Source organism: Tasmannia lanceolata, unplaced genomic scaffold, assembly GCF_043159265.1.
Source record: "Tasmannia lanceolata isolate RefF3 unplaced genomic scaffold, GAP_Taslan_0.1 ptg000020l, whole genome shotgun sequence".
In the NCBI taxonomy this organism is placed as follows: domain Eukaryota; kingdom Viridiplantae; phylum Streptophyta; class Magnoliopsida; order Canellales; family Winteraceae; genus Tasmannia; species Tasmannia lanceolata.
Genome location: NW_027518697.1, coordinates 11,248,980 through 11,274,598, shown reverse-complemented (window position 1 = coordinate 11,274,598; position 25,619 = coordinate 11,248,980). Strand labels below are relative to the sequence as shown.

Below are 25,619 nucleotides of genomic sequence, written 5' to 3'. Positions count from 1 at the left end.
TCAGTGATTGATATACCTTCTATAAAATTCATTTCATTTGTTAAAAAAAGTCTTTTTGCATTGAATTTTCCTTTTACTGAATGCATCTAATCCCATCTCTTCGTGTATAGCGGGATGAATCATTTGTTCATTTATTTTGGAATTTACTTACTTTCCACCAAACAATAGGAGAATCTTGTATTAGTTACTAGATGGTAGGCAATTGGGGGATAAGTAACCTCCCACATTGTTGATTGCATGTGGTATAGACAGAAATAGAAGATTATTCTCCTTGGCTAGCATTTTCTATTATGGAGATGGAGATGGAGATTTATCATAGTTGGAGTTGGTTTCTCAATTCATTTTGTATTCAATTGACTCGAGTGGGATCTAACACAATCAACATATGACTTTGATTGCTACAAAGGATTGTTAAAAGAAGCACCCAAGGTGCTTTCTGTATCTCGCACCAAAACTTTTGCATGCATCACATGACAAACATTTCTTTATGAAAGATCTAGGGATTTTGTTCCTCATAATCTAGTTTAGGAGAGTATGAAAAATTAAGGAATCAGATGACAGTCCATTCAGCCTTTGCGGCTTCGACCCACCGCCATACATGATGATTGGGTCCATGAATATTGTTAGAATCATAAATAAGGCGTACCAACCTTTGGATGATTCAAGACATTTGGTCAATCATGGTGAAAAATGTCCTTTAAGATGAACAACTCTAAATTTGATGTAAAATGTACAACTCTTTAAACGAATCATACATAAATTTTCTATGTAGTTTGGTGCCCTAATTAGTACTCAACTAAAATTTCTTTGATCTAATGATAAAACCCCCATGACATCAAAGGACCTTTGGAAATGTGCAAAATACAGTCTCACAAAACCCCATTCTATATAATCTGAAAGCTCTCCTTTTCCATAAAATTAAAATTTTGAAGCTGAGCAAGCCCTAGCCCTCAGCTCTAGGCTTCAAGCTTCACCCTTATCTACCAAAGGGATAAAAAGGAACCAAAAAGAACACCAATTCTGAGTTATAAGCGCCAATGTGTTTCAATCACATAAAACATGAACAAACACATTATAGGGAACACAGACTAGGCTCATTCACCAAGTCACATAATAAGGAACACAGACTAGGCTCATTCACCAAGTCACATAAAAAAACATACATAATTGGCCAAACTTCAAGCAATTCATGCAAACCTTCTTTAGAGAATGTGCATAACGCAATATACATGGAGTTGAACATGAATTTTTATTGATCCAAATTTAAGCTAGACCGAAAGTTTCAGACCGAACCAAACATGTCCAATGATCCCACGTTCTTATATAAGCAGAACATGAACTATTTAACCGGTAAATCAAAATTGTCTCACCAATTACTTCAGAAAGAATGCTTTGAAGAAACATCAAGTATTTTACCGTGCATGGAATGTTTCAAGAAGCTGCAGTACTCTGGTCCTCTATTTTCAATCGCCGTTCAAAGAAGAATAAGCGAAAAGAATCCACACGGAAAACACTGGAACAGTTCAGGTCATCACTTTGGATACCACCCCTGCACCAACAGTCCTCCCTCCTTCTCTTAGAGCAAATCTTTGTCCTGCCAAAACCATCTAAATATTAAGACCTGGATCTTGAACTCGGAAGCAATAATAAAATCTAACGAAATCTGAACCTACATACGGTTGGGAGTAGATATATAGGTGCCAAACACTAAACAAGATTACCTTCACAGCAAATGTTGAAAGCAGATACATTTAGGATAAGAGAAATAACAAGTAAAAACATCATATAAAGACACAATCCGTGATTATTAATAAATAAAATAGGAAAGGTAATTAGAACCGAAATGAACAAATACAAAAAAAAAAAAAATTACATCATTGACATACATGTCACAAACAAAATACGTTCTTCCTTAAAATGCATCTAGACAATTGAAAAATGTCAAAATCTCCCATAAACTAAGGCCACGTTTGGAAACCTCATGTTTTTGTAGTTGGATTTGGATTTGAGTACAAAATACATCAATCATCCATGTGCTCATGTTGAGAGAGAGAGAGAGAGAGAGAGAGAGAGCAGCGAGGGTGAAGGTAATTGCAAATATTGATTTCCAAATAATGTCTCGCAGAACAAATTTGAAAATCGGATTTTGTTTTCACTATTGTAGCTGATTTTGAAATCTAAGGATCTGATCCAGTTCCAAATCTCAACTGCAGATGTGAGAAACCCAAATCTAAATCTTGTGGGTATCCAAACGTGGCCTAAAGAAAAAGCACAACTTAACAATGTTTTGAAGTCAAAAGGCAAGGGGCCCTGACACCTTTGAAAGAAAAGCATTAGTCCTTTTTTCGGTTGCAGCAATGACACTCCTGTAATAATATCATGAAGTACCATACATTGTTGATTACAGACATTACATAGTACCTGCTTCAACCGGGACTGGTGAGATAAGCTCAAAAACTGCAGTCACATTATCACCAGGCATCACCATCTTGACATTTTCAGGCAATTCCACTTTCCCAGTAATATCTGCAGTTCTCAAGTAAAACTGAGGTCTGTAATTTGAGAAAAAAGCAGTATGGCGACCACCTTCGTCCTTTGAGAGCACATATATCTCCGCCTCAAATTTCTTGTATGCTTTCAAAGAACCAGGCTTACAAAACTACCTGCAGTCATCACACAAGTGTCAGGAAAATACCAGCGGAAGAAAATTGTAAAAAAAAAAGTCCTTAAATATGTATTATAATAACATGATAAGAGAAAAACAATTGAGTTACTCCATATGTTGTGAATGATGATAGGCATGGCCCTCGCAATGCCAAACCAACCATTATAGTAAATTTTTTGCAAAGGCAATCTTTTAAGTTTCCATATTAAAATGAATACCAATAAAAGATTATTTTCAAATTTAAAGATAAATTTGGTGTTATTAAGTCATCAAGCCTGTTTGGGGTTCCATTATTTGCTCTGGAAAGAAAACAAAGAAAACGAAACAGTAGCAGCATATCAATAGCTTCATTCTTTGGTGAAAAGAGAAACTTTACCAAAGCATAGATAGCTCGCATGAGTCAGTGGAATTTTTTTATGGATGGTTCACCTGTCCTCGTTGTACATCCCCCCTCTTTAAACCACGTAGAAGAAGCCCCACGTTATCGCCAGCCTGGTAATTATAATGGAATCTTATCAGTAATTTAATAACCTCAGGTAAAGAAAACACAGATTCGAGAAGGCTAAAAGCAAGTGCACCTGTCCATGATCTAATATCTTCTTAAACATCTCCACACCAGTAACAGTAGTCTTCAAAGGACCACCCTGACAGAGAAAAGACATGTAAAGACCAGGAAATTAGGTAACTTAACCTTCTCCTACTAGCTGTAACACCATAACATTATCATGCTTGAAAATGGCTACACAAAACCAATGTGTCTACATCATCCAATATTGCATGATTCAAGATATTGGTTCCTATGTGCAAGGAACTAAATGATCAGACAGAATAATCATGAACAAAATGAATAAGTGTAGTGAAATATACTGCAAATTGAATTTGAATCTCACCTGCATTAATCCTAAAATCTCTACATCTTCGCCAACTTTGATTGTCCCTTGTTCAACACGTCCAGTGACAACAGTTCCATGTCCCTGCAGAAATCATTAGAGCCTTTGAGAGAACAATTACCCATTAAAGCTTCTTAGTTATGCCTGATTTCCTCGCAATGAGAAATATTAGCACAAACAATAACCTCCAGCAGCACGCATTTTTGTATCAAATACAAACACTTGGATAAAGTAGCGAAGAAATAAGTTCATATTTGATCATCTATAATCCAATTTAACTCCTCAATAAATAAACCTGCAGACCTAAAAATACATGTAATAGATATTCAGGGGAAAAGACCTCCTAAATAATTGTTATATCGATAGAACAGTAGTAATGGATTTGCATACTGATAATGATTGTCACATGCTTATGTTTATTGTATAATTGAATTGAATTAAAGGAACTCCCACAGACATTCAATTAAGTACTTGATGCAGCGCAAAGTCTAGGCAAGGGAAGCCCAAAATAAAGGATTTCGAATGCAAAAATTAAGCAAAAAAGGGTGGATTGTTGGAATAAAAAAATCTCCTATAACTTGTGAATATTTAAGAATTTTTAGTGATATTTACAAGATTTTATAGGTGATCACCTTAAGCAATTAGGACAAGTTCTGTTAGTTCTAATTAAAGTGAGAGATTAATCTAGGGTATCCAGGTTGAGACTAAAAGTAAGATATAAGATCGATTTAGACATTATATTTATGCTCCATGGTTGATCAAATATAGATTGTATTAATGCTTTCCATCCAACAACTATCTTTGTTTTCCATTATTTGGTACTATTCTGATCCTCGGAAGTTTGTAATGTGTATACTCTATGGCCGCTTATAGAGGAATATCAATTACACAAGATGTTGTGAATCAAAAAGTGTGTAGACAAGAAGAATCAGTCTCTCCCATGACAAATGGACTAGACCACTCAGAAGTTAAAGCTCTTGGAGAAAATGATCGTAGCCCTCTAATCTACTTGGTGTAAAATGGATGGCTCAAAAAAGTTATACATTTACCCCTACAATATGCGGTCACTGGAACATTGGAAATCAAATACCCCTCCTAGTTTATCCGGCACATTCTAACAACGATCAAGGGTAAACCAATGGAGGGAAAGAAAGAAAAAAGGGTGGCCCAGTGCACGAGGCTCCTGCCATTGCAGGGTCTGGGGAGGGCTAGATGTACGCAGCCTTACCCCTGCTTTGCAGAGAGGCTGTTTCCGTGACTCGAACCCGTGACCACGATAATTGAGCAACCTTACCGTTGGACGAAGGCCCACCCTCTAATGGAGGGAAAGTAGATTCCTCTAAAATAAATTGCCCTGAAATGGGTTACCCTCTCGTATTTAACTTCAATGGAACAAACCTTAAAGGAGATTTGGATATATGCAAGGTTCTTTATACGTGCTTCAACCATATTCATACAGAGGTAATGAGTCGGCTGTTGTGCTCACGGGTCACAAGAGCTAAATAGAGAACACTTGGCATTCCAAGATCCACATTTTTTTTTTAAATATTCCAAGATCCACATTGCTACACCCATCCAAATTCCGTTTCTTCTAACCAAGGCTTTAAATTTCACTTTCCGTTTCGGTCACTACAGAAACGGAAACATTTCAATTACAATTGGAAATTTCAGTGAAAATCCGGTAAAATCACTCAAAAAAAAAGGAAACATATACAAATGATAAAATTTTAAAATGGAACTTCAAAAAATGCTAGAATATGCACAAAATACACACTTAAAAAGCATCACATGAGACAACCATCCATTTTTATTTTTATTTTGAACTGAAGACAGACGACCATCCATAATGGTTTAAAAATATTGAACATCTAGTGGCATGCACTATCGCATGTCTGACAATTTGGTACATACCAAATTTCGCATGTATTCATATAAATATTTATCAACAGTACATGCAACACATTTCACGTGCAATTGGTATAAATATAATTATGTAATGCATACTGATTAATATACCACTATTACACATCCGATTTTGGTTTATGCATTTCGGTCGATTCGGTTTCAACTTTGGCGTGAGTGGAAACAGAAACATTTCAGACGTTTTGTATCAGTTTCAACTTTGGCGTGAGTGGAAACAGAAACATTTCAGACGTTTTGTATCAGTTTCGGTGGAAATTTAAAACCATGCTTCCGGCTAGACTGAAGAGTTATCTAGACAACCAGATACCAAATTTGCCTGGCTACGCGACCCAAAATTACTAATCACTCCCTCATGATAACATGCTTGGGAAGAACATTGGATTGAGAGTATATTTGCGCAAATCTTCTAATCATGGTTCTGCTCTCATTTCGGAACCTTGCAATTCAGAAATGATTCAGAGTTAAAAAAAATAGCTTACTATCTAGTTTTTTCATGCCCCTACACTTATGAACCAATTCCTTCCGCTCGTGCTTAAGTTGAGATACCACATGCCAATTTCTCTACAACAGCCTAGAGGATTATTACTATAGGAGAAAAGAATAAATCATTGGAAAAATAATAAAGAAAAAGAGAAGAAAAAATCATTGGAGACACTTTACAGGCACCAATTCCATCTTCCTATCTCTCTCACCTCTATGGCGGAGTCATCCCTACAGGGAGGTTTGAAGAACTATGTTCAAAAGCACATGATCTGGAAGCCCCGATTTTGATAAAGAAAGGGAAGAAGGAAGAGGGTAAGGCTGGAATGTCTGCATTCACTATTAAAATTAGTTAACTAGATCATAGAAAATTATGTCAAATTGTTCTACGCACATGCCCAATCACTTTCCAATTTTGCATCATCAAACCGAAGCTTGGACTTGGGATGCAAGAACTAATCACTTAATGAGTCTCTCCAATCTTTCGATTCACAAATCATCAAAACCTAGGAGATAAAATAGGAAAATATTTAAGCAAACCCAAGTTTTTCTAGATGAAGTGATTTGTAAATCCCATTATGAGGAATCGCCAACCATCATCTTCACAAGGTTTGAGGTTGCTTATAGTTACTTATTTCCGACTTAATACTGAGGTGGCATCCTATGTATGATTAGGGAGGCAATGGTGAAAAACAGTTTGTATCATCTCACAATCATAGGGAGGCCAATGTTCGTGTCAATGCATTTCTTGCTGGACGAGTTTGTATTCACACTTTGAAGCCATTTACCTTCCTTTTTCTTGTTTTGCTTCTTTGAATGGAGTTACATTCACTGATAAAGTGATATAATATTCAATTACTAATGACACATTTCAAATAGACTGTGTCTTCACAACAACTTACAGAAATTTCAATGTTAAAGTGAGCCAGAGCTAGAGTGCTAGATACATTTTAGCGCCCTAAAATCATAGATGTTAATGCCACACCTGATAAGTAACCAACTATGGGAGCTAAGTCTTTATTTGGTTAATCTTACTCTCATGCGTAATATTTAGTTTCTCTGCATATTTAATTCCTTTTTTATCTTTGTCTTAATAAAGTTCTCCCGCAATAAATTCTTGTATGCAACTTCCCGGTAAAGTTAAGGATAATATTTGATGTAAATACTACCAAAACTCAAAAACAAAATTTTAATTATCCATAACTTACTTTAACATAGTCCGCATGTCCTGGGCAATCTACATGGGCATAATGTCACTTAGCAGTCTCATATTCAACATGAGCCTGCAAAATCATGTTTTACTTAGGCTCAACAAAATAATATTTGTAAGAATTAAAATAAAGTGGAAAATTGTACTATGAGACGCAATTCATGCTAGAAGAGATCTCGTTGGTTGCTTCAAATGACTCATGTGGGTCTAGTAATCCCTACTTAAAAATGGATTCAAAAGAGTCCTTTGAATCAACCAATGAGACTGATTCCCATTTGCTTCTCGCACAAGTGCTTCTCATGGTGTCATTCCCCCAAAAAACCTACCCCTGTATTAAAAAAAAAGGATAGAGTACTAATGCAACTATTGCAACAAGAATAATTCTAGGGTGTGCCACAAAGTTAAGGACATCTGAACCGTTGCAATGGTAATTCCTCTCTCTTTTTCCTCTGGTGCCTTGTCAATCTCATCAAATGCAACGGCCTTAGCTTTACCTTCTTCTGATAGTACCTGAGAAAAAGGAACTTCATGCTCAATGAAACTCTTCGCAGAGATCAAAACTTAAGCATGAATGCATAAAAATCAAACCTTCTAAGTTTATATCTCTACAACACACGTTTTTCTATCCCTACAGAAACCAAAAAAAAAATTGCAAAGAGAGGAAAATATTATTGAAACATTAACTATGACTCTACCCTTGTAATGGCGGCTGTGAGTGTAGTTTTGCCATGATCCACGTGTCCAATGGTCCCAACATTTACATGAGGCTTCCTGTAGCAATAAATGCAACAAGAAAAATCAGAGCACAACTTATGATTATACTTGAATGAAGTGGTTTAAAATGATTTACTGCATATGCATAAATGATTCAATAAAATATATGAAGAACATTATAAACATTATCATTATAAACATTATCTGCCCTCAAAAGAATTGAACCTAGCATACCTAACATACCCAAAGTATTCTAGAAAGAAAGACTAACAATAAGCAGTTTTTAATGGAATGGGCGTGAGGTAGACATTTCATTGATTGAAGACAGTGTAAGAAACGATAATGTATGAGTCAAATAAAAATTCCAAAAAATTGAATGGTGGGAGAATCGTCTGGATTTTCATCACATTAGGAGGTCTGCAAATGGGGTAGCTGATAGACTTGCCAGGGAAGGGGTGTCCATAGAGGGATTGGAGAAATTCCAAAAAATTGAACGGTGGGAGAATCGTCTATGGATTTTCATCACATAAGGAGGTCCGCAAATGGGGTAGCTGATAGACTTGCCAGTGAAGGAGTGTCCAAAGAGGGATTGGAGATGTTTGACTTCCTCCCTCCTTGAGTTCTTCTTTATGTTGGAGATCTTGTTTATCAGTTTTGCATCTGTCATTAGTCTGTTGCTTTTATCTTCTTCGTCATTTGTATTGACCATCTCGGTCTTCTTTTTCTTTTTAATGAAATTGCTACCATTCAAAAAAAAAAAAAAAAACTCCAAGACTTTCCAAGGGTATAGCCAAAAAACTTAACTTTCATGAATTTGGAGGATAATACAAAATTACAAAACAGCAAAGATATAGACAAATAGAATACCGCCAACATGAAAAAAAGGTTTTTTTTTTTTTGAGAAAACAGTTTCTACACACAAGTGTAGATAAGTTATCTACACAGTAGCTTAAAATACAGTGGGGGCCCACATTATTCTGGTGATCCAAAGCATTCATTTGATGGGCCCTCACATAGATAGGGTGTGCCCAAAAAATCAGCTTCGTAGGATCATCCTAACCCGTCGAACCATGGAGGCAAAAAATGGACAGATTTGTCAAGGTTTATACACGTCCATTTTACCTCCACAAATCGTAGGGCTGGGATGATCCTATGGAGCTGATTTTTTGTGGACATCCTATCTATGTGAGGGTCAATCAAATGAATGGTTTGGATCACCCAAACAATATGCCCTCCACTGTGTTTTAAGCTAGTGTGTAGATAACTTATCTACACGTGTGTAGAAACCGTTTTCTCTTTTTTTTTTAATGGTAAAGTATTTAAGAAAAAAGGGTTATAATTTAGCTATGTAAAGATCATTTTCTTAATAAGTTTAAAAGTAGGTATATTATATCAAATATGGACAACCTTTCCTTAATAAATTTAGAGCAAACTATGCTACATTAAGCTTGTTAATGTCAAGTTCAAAAGAAAATTATATCATATTAATAATTTATGTGTTAGAGATCTCATTAAAGGTAGTGAACACTTCACTTTGAAATTTTTGTTTTTGAACGGCGAATAATTAATTAAAAAGAAGACAAGCAGAATCCAAAAACAGAGATGCTCTAAGGCTCCGTTTGGTTGCTCGGGAGGTGGCTTGGAGAGTAGTGGAATATGAAGTCAAAAGAAGTCAAAAGGGAGGAGACAAGCGTTTTGATTTGTCTAGAATTACCTCGGAGAATAGTGTAAGTAGTGTTCGGTTAAGCGGCATACACTCGGAGAGTAGGAGAATTAGTAGGGGTGCCAATACTAATATAGGGAAAGAGGAGAGAAGGAAGAGAGAGAAAGAGAGAGCACCATTCCCTAGAAAATTCAACCAAAAGTCCTTCCTTTTGGAATAATTTGGTTTAAAAGTCATAAGGAGGGGACAAGGAGTCCATGTCAGACAAGCAATTATTACATGGAAGACATCAAAGGGAGTAAAAGGGGAGTCAAATGTTATTTTGGCAACCAAACGAGTAATTTGTCCTACATGGCAGCTATTCTCCAACAAACTTCCTGGAAAATAAAAACCCAAATGGCAACCAAACAGAGCATATAAAGGTGTAGAACATTGTCAAAGAGGTAAAGAAGAGGCAAAAAAAGGAGATTTGGACAATTTATCAAGTGTCCACAATGGGCCACCTTCAAACAATGCGTGAAGTGTCTGAAGTTATTGATAACGTCACCATGACACTCCATCCGTAAAAGTCCAGAAGCGTCTTTGCCGTGTCCAAAGGTGTTCGAGCGTCCCCATCTTGCTTGCACCACGTGTGGCTAAAAAATTAGTGCGTCCACGTAACACAGAAAAAGTGTAGTATGGTTGTCGAGTCAAGTGCAGAGAAGCAGAAGCAAAGTACATGGGTGATGACTCATACTACATTTGAGTTGATGTGGTTGAAGACTCAGATTCTTAAGATGAATTTTAAGTTTGAAGGTCAATGAAGATGTTTTGTGACAACCTAATAGCTACTCACATATCATGCAACTTGGTATTTCATGAGGCCTTTGGATGCTCCAGTGAGAAGAAGTGACTCGTGCCTAGTTGATGGAGTAAAAAGAGATAGGGGAAGACCAAAAACAACTTGGGTAGAAACAATGAGGAAAGACTTGAGGGCTAGGAACATAACATAGAACATGACTTTGGATAGGAGAGAATGGAAGAAAATGATCCATGTAGACAAACCCAACTAGTGTCAGGATTAGACTTAGTCAATTTGAGCCGGGTAGATCCTTTCACCTTCTTCATGAAAATTTTCTAAAGGATTCATTAGCCGACCCCAACTAGTTTGGGACAAAGGCTTAGTTGAGTTGAGTTGAGTTGACTGTTGAGTTTTATTGTACTCAAGAAAAAGCTCATGGCAGTGACCAATTCCTAAATAATTAAATATTTATTTCAAGCTAGGCATGGGTGACATTTATGCTCCATGTTGAGGGGATGATAAATTTTATTTCTATTACTTTATCTTTGTTAATTACGATTTGTAGATTAATCATTTTATGTTTTTTTTTCATTTTTAGTGGCATAGTATGTAATTTTCTTCTATGCTCTATCAATAAACATAAGAGAAAAGTTTGAGGCTAGATTGAACACTTCTCTCAACCTCAAATTTTTTCCTCCCCTTCTATTCTCTTTGTTTTCTCTCGTTCTTCTCTCTTATTTTCTTTCTCAACCTCTATTCTTTTTTTTTTCTTTTTTTTTTCTAACTACTCCAATCATCCCAATGCATTGACTTGATTTCAAACACCGCTACAAGGAATATTCTTTTGGGTTCCTTTAAATTTGGCAGAAACAAACATAGGAATCCAATAGATAGACAAGAAATCTGATTGATAGACATAAAATTGATTATTAAGTTGGACACTATAACCCTGCAATGCCTCCAAATGCAATTAGCACCACTAGTACTCAATACCGCAATCATGCCCGTAGTTGGCAATGCAAAGAAGTGAGTTGCATTCTACTCTTAGTTCCAATGCATATCTATCATTCATAACTTGTACACAAACCAAACTTGTTGCCAACATGTACTTTGGCATTCTTTTATCAATATCAATTAAGATCGTGAATTCAGACGAGCAAAAGAGTGCAGGAGAGCTTTCATCCCTCGCGTAATATACATACATATATATATGAGTTAAGTGAAGCTACACATACGTGTAGCTAACTTAGCTACACCGACGGCTTAAAATACAGTGGGCCCACATTGTTTGGGTGATCCAAACCATTCATTTGATAGGCCCTCACATTGATAGGGTGTGCCCAAAAAATCAGCTCCATTGGATGATCCCAACCCTTCAAACTGTGGAGGCAAAAATGGACAGATTTGTGAAGGTTTTTACACGTCCATTTTTGCCTCCACAAATCGTAGGGTTGGGATGATCCTATGGAGCTGATTTTTTGGGCACACCCTGTCTATGTGAGGGCCCATCAAATGAATGGTTTGCATCACCCAAACAATGTGGGGCCCACTGTATTTTAAGCCGTCGGTGTAGCTAAGTTAGCTACACGTATGTGTAGCTACACCTCTCTCTCTCTCTCTCTCTCTCTCTCTCTCTCTCTCTATATATATATATATATATATATATATATATATATATATGTGTGTGTGTGTGTGTGTGTGTGGAGAGATAAATATATATATATATATATATATATATATATATATATATATATATATATATATAGAGAGAGAGAGAGAGAGAGAGAGAGAGAGAAAAGTGTAGCTACACATACGTGTAGCTAACTTAGCTACACCGACGGCTTAAAATACAGTGGGCCCCACATTGTTATATAGAGGAAAGTGTTGGTGAGCTTAAGCTCACCAAACTTATGGTGAGCTTAAGCGCCCAATCACATTGGGGCCTACTTTGTTAGGATGATCCAAAGCATTCATTTGAAAGGCCCTTACATAGATGGGGTGTGTACCAAAAATCAGCTCCATAGGATCATCCTAACCCATCCATTTGTGGAGGTCAAAATGGACAGACATTATTTGTCCACAAATCCACATGGGGCCCACTTTGTTAAGATGATCCAAACCATTCATTTGAAAGTCCCTTACAAAGATGGTGGGTGTACCAAAAATCAGCTCCATAGGATCATCCTAACCCCTCCATTTGTGGAGGACAAAAATGGACAGACACAAATCTGCCCCATTTTTGTCCTCCACAAATGGAGGGGTTAGGATGATCCTATGGAGCTGATTTTTGGTACACCCCCTATCTATGATAAGGCCTTGCAAATGAATGGTTTGGATCACTCCCCAAAATGTGGGACCCATGTGATTGGGCAAGCTAGCTCACCATAAGTTTGGTGAGCTTTCCTCTATATATATATATATATATATATGTGTGTATGGCAATCCTATACAGTTCTCTTTTTTATTTAAATTATGGGTCACTCATAAATGTCATATAAAGTTTTCAAAATTAAGACATAATTGAAAATTAAGGGGATGGGTCAAATTGAATCACAAGATCACGTAAAAAGATTTTGTTCAACTAAAATAAAAATAAAGAGGGAAAATGATTGAAAAAAAATTCTTTAAAAATCCCCGAATTAATTATCAGCTTGTTTGATTCAACTCCGTTTTGCCTTAGTCAAGTTCTCTTCACAGTTGGGAGTTTGGCTGCCCAACCAATCAATTAAAAACTCCTTTGCCTCTCCTGAGTTAAAAAAAATCAACCATATCAATCTTGGACTTGCACAAGTCGACTTGGTTTTACCTTGGCCTAGCTCTCGTCTGAATCCAAGTGTGTAACAGTAGAAAAAATAGCGAAAATTACAAAATGCGAACTTTGCCTCTCAATTGATTGTACGCGTCCACGTTAGGACTAGAATACCTTTGTAGCTTTAAATAAATAAAACTAAAAGAGAAATACAAATGTATCTATATACTATATAGCAGAAGAGAAAATGAGAGAATTATTTGAATTTCTCCCAAAATTCTATGAGAATTACACATCACTTTTTTTGACTTTTTTTTAACAAAGGCACCCATTCAACCCACATATTTTCAATCCTACGCCCTTCTTTATGCTTTTTAACAAATGCACCCATTAAAGCTACATAATTTCAATCCTACCCATTTTTGGAATTATTTGAAAAAGCAAATCATGATTTGCTAGCCACCTTCTCCAAAGGCTACGTCTCGCACATCCTTTGCAATTGTATGTGTTCAGAGATTTGTCTTATTAGACGTGGTGGAAAACTGTACGGAAATACTATTTCTTGAAAGGTGGCTAGCAATAATAAGTACCGAAAGAAGCTAGCAATAATAATCATTACGTAGTATAGTTTTGGAGGGAAATTACAGACAACGGGTACTTGTATATGACAATTACGGAAAATACTACAAAGATGAGGTATCGAAATATGACAGATACGAAAAAACTACTTTTCCTTTGTAATTTTTTGAGGATATTACAAATTCTGCACACCTTTAAAAATATTTACGAGTTCCGGGCACCTTAAGAGGAACAACATATTATTGAAACCTCTATAGATTGGAGGGCTAGGATCAGCCTATGGAAATGATTTTACGGGCACAATGTATTGATGTTGTGTTCCATCACATGGACGGTTTGGATCAACCTATGATGTGGTCCGTACAGTTCTTTGTCGGCCCGTGCATCGCACGGGGTTTTTACTAGTATATACATATATGGAAAAGTGTTTCTGGTTGGACGACTAGATAATGTTATCTACTCCATCGGCCATAAACACACTGGGCCCACATTGTTTGGGTGATCCAAAGCATTCATTTGATAAGCCTTTACATAGATAGGGTGTGCAAATCAGCTCCATAGGATCACCCTAACCTTTCGATTTGTGGAGGTTAAAAATGGACAGATTTGTGGAGGTTTATATCCGTCCATTTTAACCTCCACAAATCGAAGGGTTGGGATGATCCTACGGAGCTGATTTTTTGGGCACGCCATATCTATGTCAGGGCCCATCAAATGAATGGTTTGCATCACCCAAACAATGTGGGCCTCCATTGTGTTTTTGGCCGACGGAGTAGATAACGTATCTAGTCGTCCGACTAGAAACACTCCCCTCCCCCCTCCTCTCCCCCCCCCCCCCCCCCCCCACACACACACACACATATAGATATAATATATTAATCCATTTGATTTATGGCTTTCAATAGAATCCTATGAATTTGCTTAATTCTATGATTCATTTCATGGAATTGTCGATTTATTTTGTGGAATAATACTATTCCACTAGATCCTAAATGATTCTGTTGCATTGGTATTCATCTAGCCTATTAAAATCAATTATAGCCTAATTGTTTAACATTTTAATATGTGGATGACTGCTAGCCAAAGGGTTCAACCTTGGTCTCCTTCTCAGTCATGTTTTGATGACTCCAAACACAATATGATCATTTGTGATACTAATGCTTGCAATATGTGTAAGAATATTTTTTTTAGGCAAGCAAGGCATGGACCAAAATTGAAGATCATTGGAGCCAGGGGAGATGCATAGATCCAAGGCATGGACTAACTTGAAGATCATTGGAGCAAAGGAAGAAGGTGATCCATGGAGAAGAAAACTGAAGACTAAAGACTTGAAGAAGACTATTGAAGAAGCCAAAGTCAAGTCTCAGTATTTAGAGTATAAAATCTAGACCCTCATGTAATTACATATAATGGCACTTAAAAGGGGATTAAAAATAACTAAAATGGATTAGTGGATGGCCAAGTTGGTGTCCAAACAAGTTTGGACTCATATGGCACTTCATTCAAGTGGGTAAAAGTGAGATTGAAGGCCAATGGAACAGCTGCAAAAGCTCAAGAAAATATGTGAAACAGATTGCGTCCACAAAGCTCCGTAGGGTGAATCTCAACTCAACTCAACTCAACTCAACTAAGCCTTTGTCCCAATCTAGTTGGGATCGGCTAGCTCTGTAGGGTGAATCTGTCCAAAAAATATATAGGGCAATGGCTTGGACGGAGCTCCGTGGGAAGCCTCTGTACTAGCTGCAGGAGCCCATAACGGCTAGTTCAAGGTCCCATGCTCTATATAAAAGATCATTTGCCCTTTAAACTCAACAAGAACACTCATCGGCTAGCCTTGACCATTATACAAAGTGTTTAAAACCCTTGTGCCATTATTTGTCTATTTTTGAGGGATTAGTTACTTAGGCCATGGAAGAGAAAAGAAGAAGCGTAGGAGAAGAATAGACGAAGAAAAAGAAGAGGGAAAGAAGTAAGACAAATTAGAGGGGAGAATTTGTATTCACTTCAATTAATCATACTCAACTCAACTAAGCCTTTGTCCCAAACTAGTTGGGGTTGGCAATTAATCATCAAAACCAATAATCTCTAATACATGAGGTCTATTTATAGGCAATTGAAATAAAATTTCATGGAAAATAAATAAAGTCCCTAACTATAAATAACATGGAAAATAAAAGCCCTACTAAATACCATGAAAATAAAAACCCCAAAAACTAAATAAATCCCTAAAAGTCGTAATGGGCAAATATGCCTCTTATTGGGCCTACAATCCAGATCAATTAGTCTAGGAAATCACCTGTAAATCTTTTGTGAGAGTTTGTGTGAGCTACAATTGTATATCACCTTGTAAGAAGGCCTTTGGCCTTCTTTCTTGCAATTGGTGGAGAGGCATCGTACCAACATCTAGAAGACGAAGCTTGGAGATACAGCTTCAGGGATTGGTGGAGAGGCACCAGATCAACCTCGGCAAGCTTGGGCATAAAGCTTGGATGTAAATGATCTAGTCTTCACCCGTAAGAAGACCGGGATATTGGAAGCACGAAGAGGGGATAACTTCGTGAGAGGGGAGTAGGCTGGTATAGGGCAAAACCACTATAAAATCATTGGTACACATCTTCTTGCCTTCTCTATCTCTTTATTTATTCTTGTGATTTAATTTTATCTTCCAAGCCATTCTAAGTTTTTAATTTATTTTTGCTCAAATTTGTGAATTATCTTTAAAATAACAAAAAAAAATTAAAACCCAATCCTGTGGATTGAAAGTTTCTGTCTTCCAGCCCAATTGATCCATTAACCAATAAAAGATAGTCCAACTTGAAGGGTCAGAGGCATTGGAGCCCAAATAATTGGTTGAACTAAAAATTAGATTACCACAATTACGTCCAATTTTCCTATCACCTAAGCAAAGAAACCTTTTCCCACACCTGCAAGGACATCTCGCCATTACTGATTTTGCATCCTCAGTGTTGCTGCTTATATTGTTTGTCAGTCCAAAAGAACACCTTAAACAGCATTAGCAATTGAGAGTTGATACATGTAAGGCCCGCGAGAAATTGCTTCCCTGATCCCACCCCGATCATTCCCATTCATCAAAATTCCTTCCTAATGATAATGAATGTATGAATGGAATCAAAATGTATCTTTTCCCTTCTGGGCATGGCTCCCATTACTGTATCATTTTGCACCTTCTCCATGTAAGAATTGTACATAAAAAATCTAAGCAACAGAACAACTTCCCGTTTTCATTTTGGGGTTTCCTTATATAGCAATTTTTTTGTTAGAAAAGAAAATAAATCCATCAGAAATATCAGGTGATGCACACTTCGTACAGAGTGAATATCTTTGAGATCGAACAAGAACACCAACAGTATATCATCAAAATAAATGCAGACCCATCAATCCGAAAAAACAAAATGAAAAAGAAAAAAGAAGGTAAAATCGGTTCAGAAAATAAATTCTACTCTATTTTCCCACTTACGTGCGCGTAAATGTGGCCATAGACTTCCTCCACCAGAACCCACTATCAAAATCCGCTCCATTTACACGGACCGATTTCGAAAGAGAAAATGGAGTCGAAATTGCCCCACGACAGCTCGAATGGAGGCGAGTAGAGGACCCCAAAATGCGCTTTCAATTAGGGTTTTTTTAGAGCAGCTGAGGCCATGGAAGAGAACCCAGAAGACAACAGAAGTAACCCTAGAAAGAAAAGGGCTTTTGCGGTTTGCAATATTTTTCTCACCTAAAACAAAACAAGGGTTTGGGCAAACAATTGGCTTTAGGGTTTTAGGTGGGTTTTAGAGCTTGGGTTGGGGGAGTCAAGAGGGCGTAGGGTTCTATTGCTTTGATGGAATGCTAAAAACATTCGCGCCACTAATATTGTTTTCTCTGCTTCAAATGCTGTTTACAATTTAGAGGTGGTCCCACTAGATCAACGGTCATAAATCTTTTGAACAATACTCACAACAAATGACACTCTAAGACTTCCGACCAAAGTATTGTTGGTGGCAACTCGGCCATTCATTCATTTCATCTTAGGGGGCTACTAACAATTACAGGTCTAACCCTGATGGCCCTTTGGCTTAAAGTTATGGGCCCCTGACTTATCCGATGCACATGGTTTACTGGTTTACTGGTGATTGCTCGCAGGGAATAGTTCCGTCCTAAAACCTGGGTGGGACCGGGGATATCCTACGTCACAAAAAAAAAATGCAGGTCTAATTTCAGCCTTTGGAAAGATAAAATGATACCAAGAAACAATTGTGCAATGGTTGTTCCCATGTGGGCCGCCCTTGATATTTGATCCAACAACATCCTCTTAAAAAAAGGGTTTTGCTAACGAGTGGCCTGTGACCCTTAACTTAAATAGGGGTATGTTTGTTAATTTATCAATTATGTAATGGCACTATTGTCATTTAAAATAGCATTAGGCCTCGATGAAGTTCCCTTCACGCGTGGGTTGATTGGCGTTGGATGATATCGAAATCATACATGATTTGGGCCAACTATGGATGGACAACCATCGGTACAAAAAAGCTCATTATAGTGTAGTAGTAGTGTACTAATTGGGGAAATGAGATGGTATCTGCAGGCCCTTGTTTTGATATTGACACTCTTCTCCTTATGTCAAGTTGCTTCATTAGTTGGTGGGAGCTCGCACAATTGTGCACGTGCCAATGGGAGAAAAGGTAAACTAGATACATCTGACTTTTTTTTTCTCCTAGATGACTTGCCTTTTCATGGATATAAGGGCCTGTCTCGTTGCCACATGCTCGGCATCCTCAAGGATGTCCCAAGCAGAAAAAGGCTTTTCTAGCAACTTTTATGAAGTTTGGTGGCCAATTTAGCATCACAATCCCTAGAGTTTAGTGATAAGATTCAAAGCTAATCAATGCTTGTTTGGTGAGGTGGTGGTACCTATGTTCCCTACTTATACGTTATACCTTCAGCGCCATCCTCCACAAAAAAGGAAAAAATTCCTCAAGTAGAATTTTGCTTTCTCTCTCTTCTCTTTCTATATATTAGTAGGGACACCCTCTCTCATTACTCTTAAAATATTGGCAACCAGACACTGCTTATCACTGTTCTACCAGGTAAATCCTTGGTAGATCAAACATTATAAATGTATGTCTCCTCCCTATTGACTACTTCTACAACTAATCTGCAAGGTAACTATTTGGATCCAAACGAAGCCTGAGGGATGGCCCAATGACTACTAGAATAAGAAGTCAAAAAGGGAGAGGACAAGCATTTGACTTGTCTAAGGCTCTGTTCATTTGTTTACCAAGGAAAGCGAAGGAAAGTAAAGGAATTTGATATTGTAAAAGGAAAAAGGAAAGGAAAAGACATATAATGGAAACCTATGAAATAGTCGTTGGCAAAAAATCCTACAGAAACTAAACAAAAAAACTATTAAGAACAAAATACTATCTATGATCTATTTTTTACCATGAAAGAGACAAATTCAAACTTTTCATGTTATTACTCTATTTTATGTGTTTCTCAACTCAGATTAGTCCTATTAAATGAAAACAAAAAATAAGAAGGTAATTTTAAATTTTTTAAAAATATATATTAAATTGGTGCAATAATAAATACCTTTTTGTTTGGCTTCCTCCGATATCTCATTTCCATATAAAATTTTTTCAATAATAACCTAAGATATACATAAGAATATAAATATTAAAGTTAGAACATTTTAGTGCTAATAATAAATCTATAGAAGAATAGATTATAAGTGTAAAATAACAAAGATAATTTAAACTATTGATAGGTGTAATAGGAAAGACTTTATTTATCAAAAAATATATATAATTTGTTTCTCATAAAAAATCACACTAATAAATTTGATAATGAGTCACATCTAAAACTATTATAAATTGTCTTGAAGCAAAGTAACTCCCTTAAATTTTATTCTCTTATCAAGCACCATTCCACTTCTTGTTATAACCTATGGGCAAGTAGCATATATATAGATTGAATCACATTGAAAGAATGAATTTATTTCCTGACCACATTTATGTATGTTTTTTTTAGTTTTTTAGGGGCCTATAACAAAAGTACCCTTTATGTGAGTAGAGTCGTCACATTTGATGTGTTTTTTTATGGTTTTTTTAAAGGCCTATAATAAAAGTAGCATTTAATTGAGAAGATTGAAAGAAATAACATTTAATTGAGAAGATTGAAAGAAATAAGTGTTGGAAATGTGTTTCCATTTAGGTGGCCCATAATTGATACACCTAAGATTTGGAGATCTTAGACTTTTGTAAAGTGGGTTTTTGGCTACTAAAGATAACACTCATTAAGAATCCTAACTTAGAAAAGTGTTAGTGTAATTGGGAAACCAAATCATTCCCTCAAGCATATATACGTGTGTTGCTTAATGGGAGCAACCATTATATTCCTTCAGAAACTTGGGATTAGGGTTTTCTCTGTCTGGTCCCGGATCTACCAAGGAACGACCTATGATTCCTTTGATCTGAGCATAAGGCTTGGATAGATTTGAAGACTACATCAGAACCGAGTCCGTCGCGTTCATTGTGGAGCGTCTTCAACCGTTGGCTCTCGTGCATCATCATTCACTTCTATCTGATCATCATGGCCGGAGGTAATGATCCGTTTCCGCATAAGGTTAATTAAATTTATAACAGTTGGTATCAAAGCGAACCTCTGATGCATGATGATCGATGGAAGCATGATGCTTTGATTGAGATAATTAATGTGTTGATTTCAATTTTTGGATTTAATGTATTCTTGGAGTTGAATCATGATCATCGTCTCATCGAGTAATAACAGCCGATTCGATGTATCAAGAACCAACATCGATTCCAAATCATGGATTGACCATTAAAGTTTCTGATTTGGGGTTGGTTTAAGAATGCCTTGAATCTAGAAATCCTAAAGAAAATAAAGACAAGAGACTACATGGGGTTTTATTTGCCCCTTTTGGGTCACTGCCATTATTTGGCTTTTCCCGGCATGAGCGCGGCTTGGTGCGACTCTGATTTCCCCTTTCGTGCCATCCATGTCGCCCCTTGAGATCTTTCGCCGTCGCATCTCATTTGGACGATTGGATCCTTGTCTGGCATCAATTAGCCGGGATGACGAGATCTCTGGCCGGCACCATGGCCGTGAATCCCCCACCCATGTAATCCCGAAAATTGCAGAACATACCCACGTTTATGTTCTTGCTTACTTTGGGGAAGAAGGATAAAAAAATAAATATTCTAAGTTCTGTGTATAGAAGTAAAGTTGCCCATTAAATCATTCTTGATACGTACAGAAGATATGGAAAGCACCCTAATAGTCTGTTTGGTTGCTTGTAGATCGCTGTGAGAATAGGAGAAAAATAAGTCAAAGAGAATTAGACAAGAATGGAAGATGGGGAGAATATTAGGAGGGAGATTTGCGAGTAGTGTTTGGTTGCGCGAGGAAATTAGCAGAAGATGTAGGGTGTCATTATCAAAATATAGGTGGAAGAGAGAGAAAAGTAAGAGAGAAAAAGAATAAGACAAGAATTTCTCCTAATTCCCCCAACAAATTTCTCCATTTTGGTGAAAAAAGGGGAGAAGATTATAGGGGGAACATCTCTGCCACGTAGGCGCCACCTAGGATAAAAACCAATAATGATGTCTAGAAGTTGTCTAGTGGTCAAAGGTGTAAATGACAACCAAACATGCTTTGGGGAGATCCCTGGGAGATCTCATGCATTTGAAACTCCTACAATCCCCCCAAAACAAGCAACCAAACAGAGCACTTAGGCAACTTTGTAATTTTGGTATTCTCTTAACTTTTGCAGTTAACTTTTGGATGGTTTTAAGCCCATAATAACGATTCTGCCATTACCTTCCAAGTTAAGTTAAAAGGGCTTGTCATGGACCAAATTACATGTTTGCCATGATAATTTTCATTTAAATCATTAGGGGTATTTTCATGGTTTTGGGCTCAAATTTTTAGTTATTGGGCCCGGATAAAGACCTTGAGCTCAATACCTGTTTTTTTTTTTTTTTGGATCCAGAATGTTGGGACCAAGCCTAGGGTCCAGATATCCCGGCCTAAGACTGCTAGTCGAGCCAAAACATAGAAGTTAAGGGCCCATAATGTATTTATAGTATAGGAATGGATTTTTTTAAAGGCCCAAAATGATTTTGGGGTCCAAGATCAATTTTTTAAAGGATGTTAAAGTCAATCCTGGGACCCGCTCAAGTAGACCATTAACTTGGATCCTTGGATTTAGGCCATATAAAGTACTCCATCGGTCAACCAAGAGTTCAAGCTCAATGCTTAAGGTTTTATCATTATGGGCTTTGGTGTATAAAGTTGTTTTGGGACCTTAAGGTTTGCAAAGCATATGTTTTGCAAGGCCCACTTATGGATTATGTTTTATTTTGATGTGTGTATGGATGTGCTTCTAAATGATTAGTATGGGATTATGGTTTGTTTTCTTATTATCGATTCTTATGGAATTGTAATTTTGATATCCATACTCTACAGTTAGTACCTCCCTAAGGAACCCCTGTGAACTGAAATCGACCCACTGGCATATGGTTTCGGGCCGATGAGTTGATTTCGGTTCTCTTTATGTCACATAAAAGGAGGATGTCAAAACAACTTGAGAGTGGCCACAACATCTTAACTTGTATTGACATTCAGTGGTTAATTTATACCATTTGGTTGCACTCAGCCACATCAAGAGAATTCGATGCGTGCATGAATTATGGATTTATTGATTCTAATGGATCTAAGGCAAGAGCGTCCAATTGACTCGGGAGTAGCCACAACATCCTGGGCCATGAGGAGGTTCTCGTGGTGAAGTGCAACGGCAAAGTGCACTACGCCACATGGGGTTGTCGATTTGCATTGAATTAAGTGACACAGGGCATTGCATCAGACAGTGAAACATGATTGCTCGGCCTACAGGGAAGCAATCATGGTTTACTGATTGATCGGTTGAGCTGATTAGTGGGAGATCAGTTTTGAGGATATGTCTAGATGCCCACAGGTATAGGGATATCTCTAGGATTGGTTTTACAACTGGTTGACCCCATAAATAAGGATTCTAGCAAATTGCTAGTGTGTTGCAACATTTGCCCACAGGAGGGTTGCAATGACACATTTTATTTGCAGCCAGTGTCGTTAACGTGGGTTGATGACCTAATATATTTAAATGGAATCTAGCACGTATTTTATTAAAATGGCATGTTTTTATGTTTTACAGTTGCACGTTCTGCTATGTTAAGTAATAAAGCTACTCATATTCCCTTTCTAAATGGGGAAAATTTCTCAGACTGGAAAGATAAGGTATTGCTTACATTAGGGTGGATGGACCTTGATTTGGCTTTCCGTGTGAAATAACCTCCTAAACCCATAGAAACCAGTAAGCCAGAGGAAAAGGATCTATATGAGAGGTAGGAGAAATCCAACCGATTGAGTCTTCTACTCATGCAGAGCCACATAAGTAAGAGCATTAGGAGATCCATCCCCAAGTGCGATAAGGCCACGAAATTTCTGAGTTCTGTTGAAGAACAGTATGTAAGTTCCGATAAGGCTCTGGCTGGCACCCTTATAGGCAGGTTATCTTCTTTAAAATATGCTGGAGAGAGAGAGGGATCCGCGAACACATCATGGAGATGAGAGATATAGCCGCTCAGCTCAACTCACTAAAGATTGAGATTTATGAGTCTTTCCTCGTGAATTTCTTACTCAGTTCCTTTCCAAGCCAATATGGGCCATTTAAGATCTCTTATAACACACATAAGGCGAATTGGTCCATAAATGAATTAGAAAGAAATGAGATGACAAAAATTCCATATGCATGTGCAGTCGACAATCTGATGTATGCGCAGGTCTGCACTAGACCAGACATCAGATTTGCAGTTGGGATGTTAGGCAGATATCAGAGTGATCCAGGGATGGAGCACTGGAAGGCAGCAAAGAAGGTTTTACGATATCTTCAATGGACAAAGGATTACATGCTGACTTACATGTGATCTGATTATTTGGTAGTGATTGGATATTCAAATTCAGACTTTGCTGGGTGCCTCAATACTAGGAAGTCCACTTCAGGATATGTCTTCCTACTTGCGAGAGGTGCCATTTCATGGAGGAGCACGAAGCAGAGTCTGACCGCTTCTTCCACTATGGAGGCAGAGTACGTGGCGTGCTATGAGGCCACTTCACAGGCACTATGGTTGCGAAATTTTATCACAGGGCTTATGGTTGTTGACTCCATTACTAGGCCGTTAGTGGTTTACTGTGATAATTCCGCCGCAGTTTTGTTCTCAAAGAACAATAAGAGTGGCAGTGGTAACAAGCACATTGGCATCAAGTATCTTACTGTTCGAGAGAGGATTAAGAATCGTCTAGTGGTGATAGAGCACATTCGCACTGATATGATGATTGCAGATCCCATGACTAAGGGGCTTCCACCCAGATTGTATGAGGGTCATGTAGAGCGCATGGGTCTAGTTAGATCATTTAGTGCTTGATTGTGATACAGTGACACCATTATTTTCATTTGAGTTGCAACTATGGTTTGATGATTCTTGCTATTGTTATTTTTATCTTTAAACTACACTGTATACATAAAGTTCCCATGAAAGATAAAGTTTGTCCATGAGGACAAAATAAAGTTGGACCATAATGGGCATTAGTTAGCCTATTCATAAAGGATTACACTAAATAAAGTGTTCAATAAAGCGAATCAGTAGCATTGTGATATATGGAAGGGAATGCTCACTTTAGGGTAATACCGCCATGATTCATGCACTTGAGACTCTTTATATGAACTAAGGTAAAACTCTTTAAAGAATATGGATTGAGAGTTAATTTTCAAAATGTATGGCCATACGTTAGGTTTTTAACATGCCTAAAACCCAAGTGTCCTTTTCAAAATAAAAAATAAAAAATTAGGCTTATCAATATGGACCAAGTGGGAGACTGTTGGAAATGTGTTTCCATTTAGGTGGCCCATAATTGATACACCTAAGATATGGAGATCTTAGACTTTTGTAAAGTGGGTTTTTGGCTACTAAAGATAACTCTCATTAAGAATCCTAAATTATAAAGAGTGTTAGTGTAATTGGGAAACTAAATCATTCCCTCAAGCATATATACGTGTGTTGCTTAATGGGAGTAACCATTCTATTCTTTCATAAACTTGGGTTTAGGGTTTTCTCTGTCTGGTCCCGGATCTACCAAGGAACGGTCCCATGATTCCATTGATCTGAGCATAAGGCTTGGATAGATCTGAAGACTACATCAGAACCGAGTCTGTCGCGTTCGTTGTGGAGCGTCTTCAATCGTTGGATCTCGCGTATCATCAATCACTTCTATCTGATCATCATGGCCGGAGGTAATGATCCTTTTCCGCATAAGATTAATTAAATTTCTAACAATAAGTTGATTTACTCATCACACTTGTGTTTTTTATGGTTACTTGGAGGTTACAATTAGCTAAAAAATATTTTTCAAAGAGAGGGGACCTGTAATACTATTTTGTAGTAAAAAAGACATAGTTGCGGCCTGATATCATTCCAAAATGAAAGTTGCAAAGTGATCAGCAACAATTCAATGAAAAAGTATTAGCCAAGTCAGACTTTTACACTTCTATTGATAGAATTTTGTATACCAGAAAAGATATATTGGGTGAGAGGCCCATTGCTAGATAAGTGTTTAACTCTTATAAGAAGTGCAACTTACTTTTTTTTTTTTTGAAAAATCCAAATAAGAAATTTAGGCTTCAAAAAACAAAAAAGCCCAAAACTAACCAGATGGGTTTTCCTACAACCTTGCAATGCTGAAAAACTTAGCAAAATGAATTTTTGAAAACCCTGTTACTAAAAAATCCCAAAACACCAAGTGGAAAGCCGATTAGCAATAAAATAAGCAGAAAACATATGATGAAGCAAATATCACCGACCCGGAAATAAAAAATAGAAAATAAGAAAGGGCATACACGAACAGTGCC

At 37.2% G+C, this 25,619-nt stretch overlaps 1 long non-coding RNA gene across 3 annotated transcripts; it reads right to left on the bottom strand.

The window, feature by feature from the left end:
• Nucleotides 1–1,230: 1,230 nt before the first annotated feature.
• On the bottom strand, nt 1,231–17,504 carry LOC143855067 (uncharacterized). Of its 3 annotated transcripts, none has more exons than XR_013237680.1 (9): nt 17,133–17,504; nt 7,864–7,939; nt 7,495–7,678; nt 7,167–7,241; nt 3,556–3,639; nt 3,244–3,309; nt 3,042–3,157; nt 2,422–2,663; nt 1,231–1,594 (listed from the first exon to the last, which is right to left on the bottom strand). It is a non-coding gene; the product is annotated as an uncharacterized LOC143855067 (long non-coding RNA). The 3 variants fall into 3 exon arrangements; XR_013237681.1 differs by having other exon boundaries at nt 7,586–7,678; nt 17,133–17,503; XR_013237678.1 differs by having other exon boundaries at nt 7,167–7,678.
• Nucleotides 17,505–25,619: the final 8,115 nt, after the last annotated feature.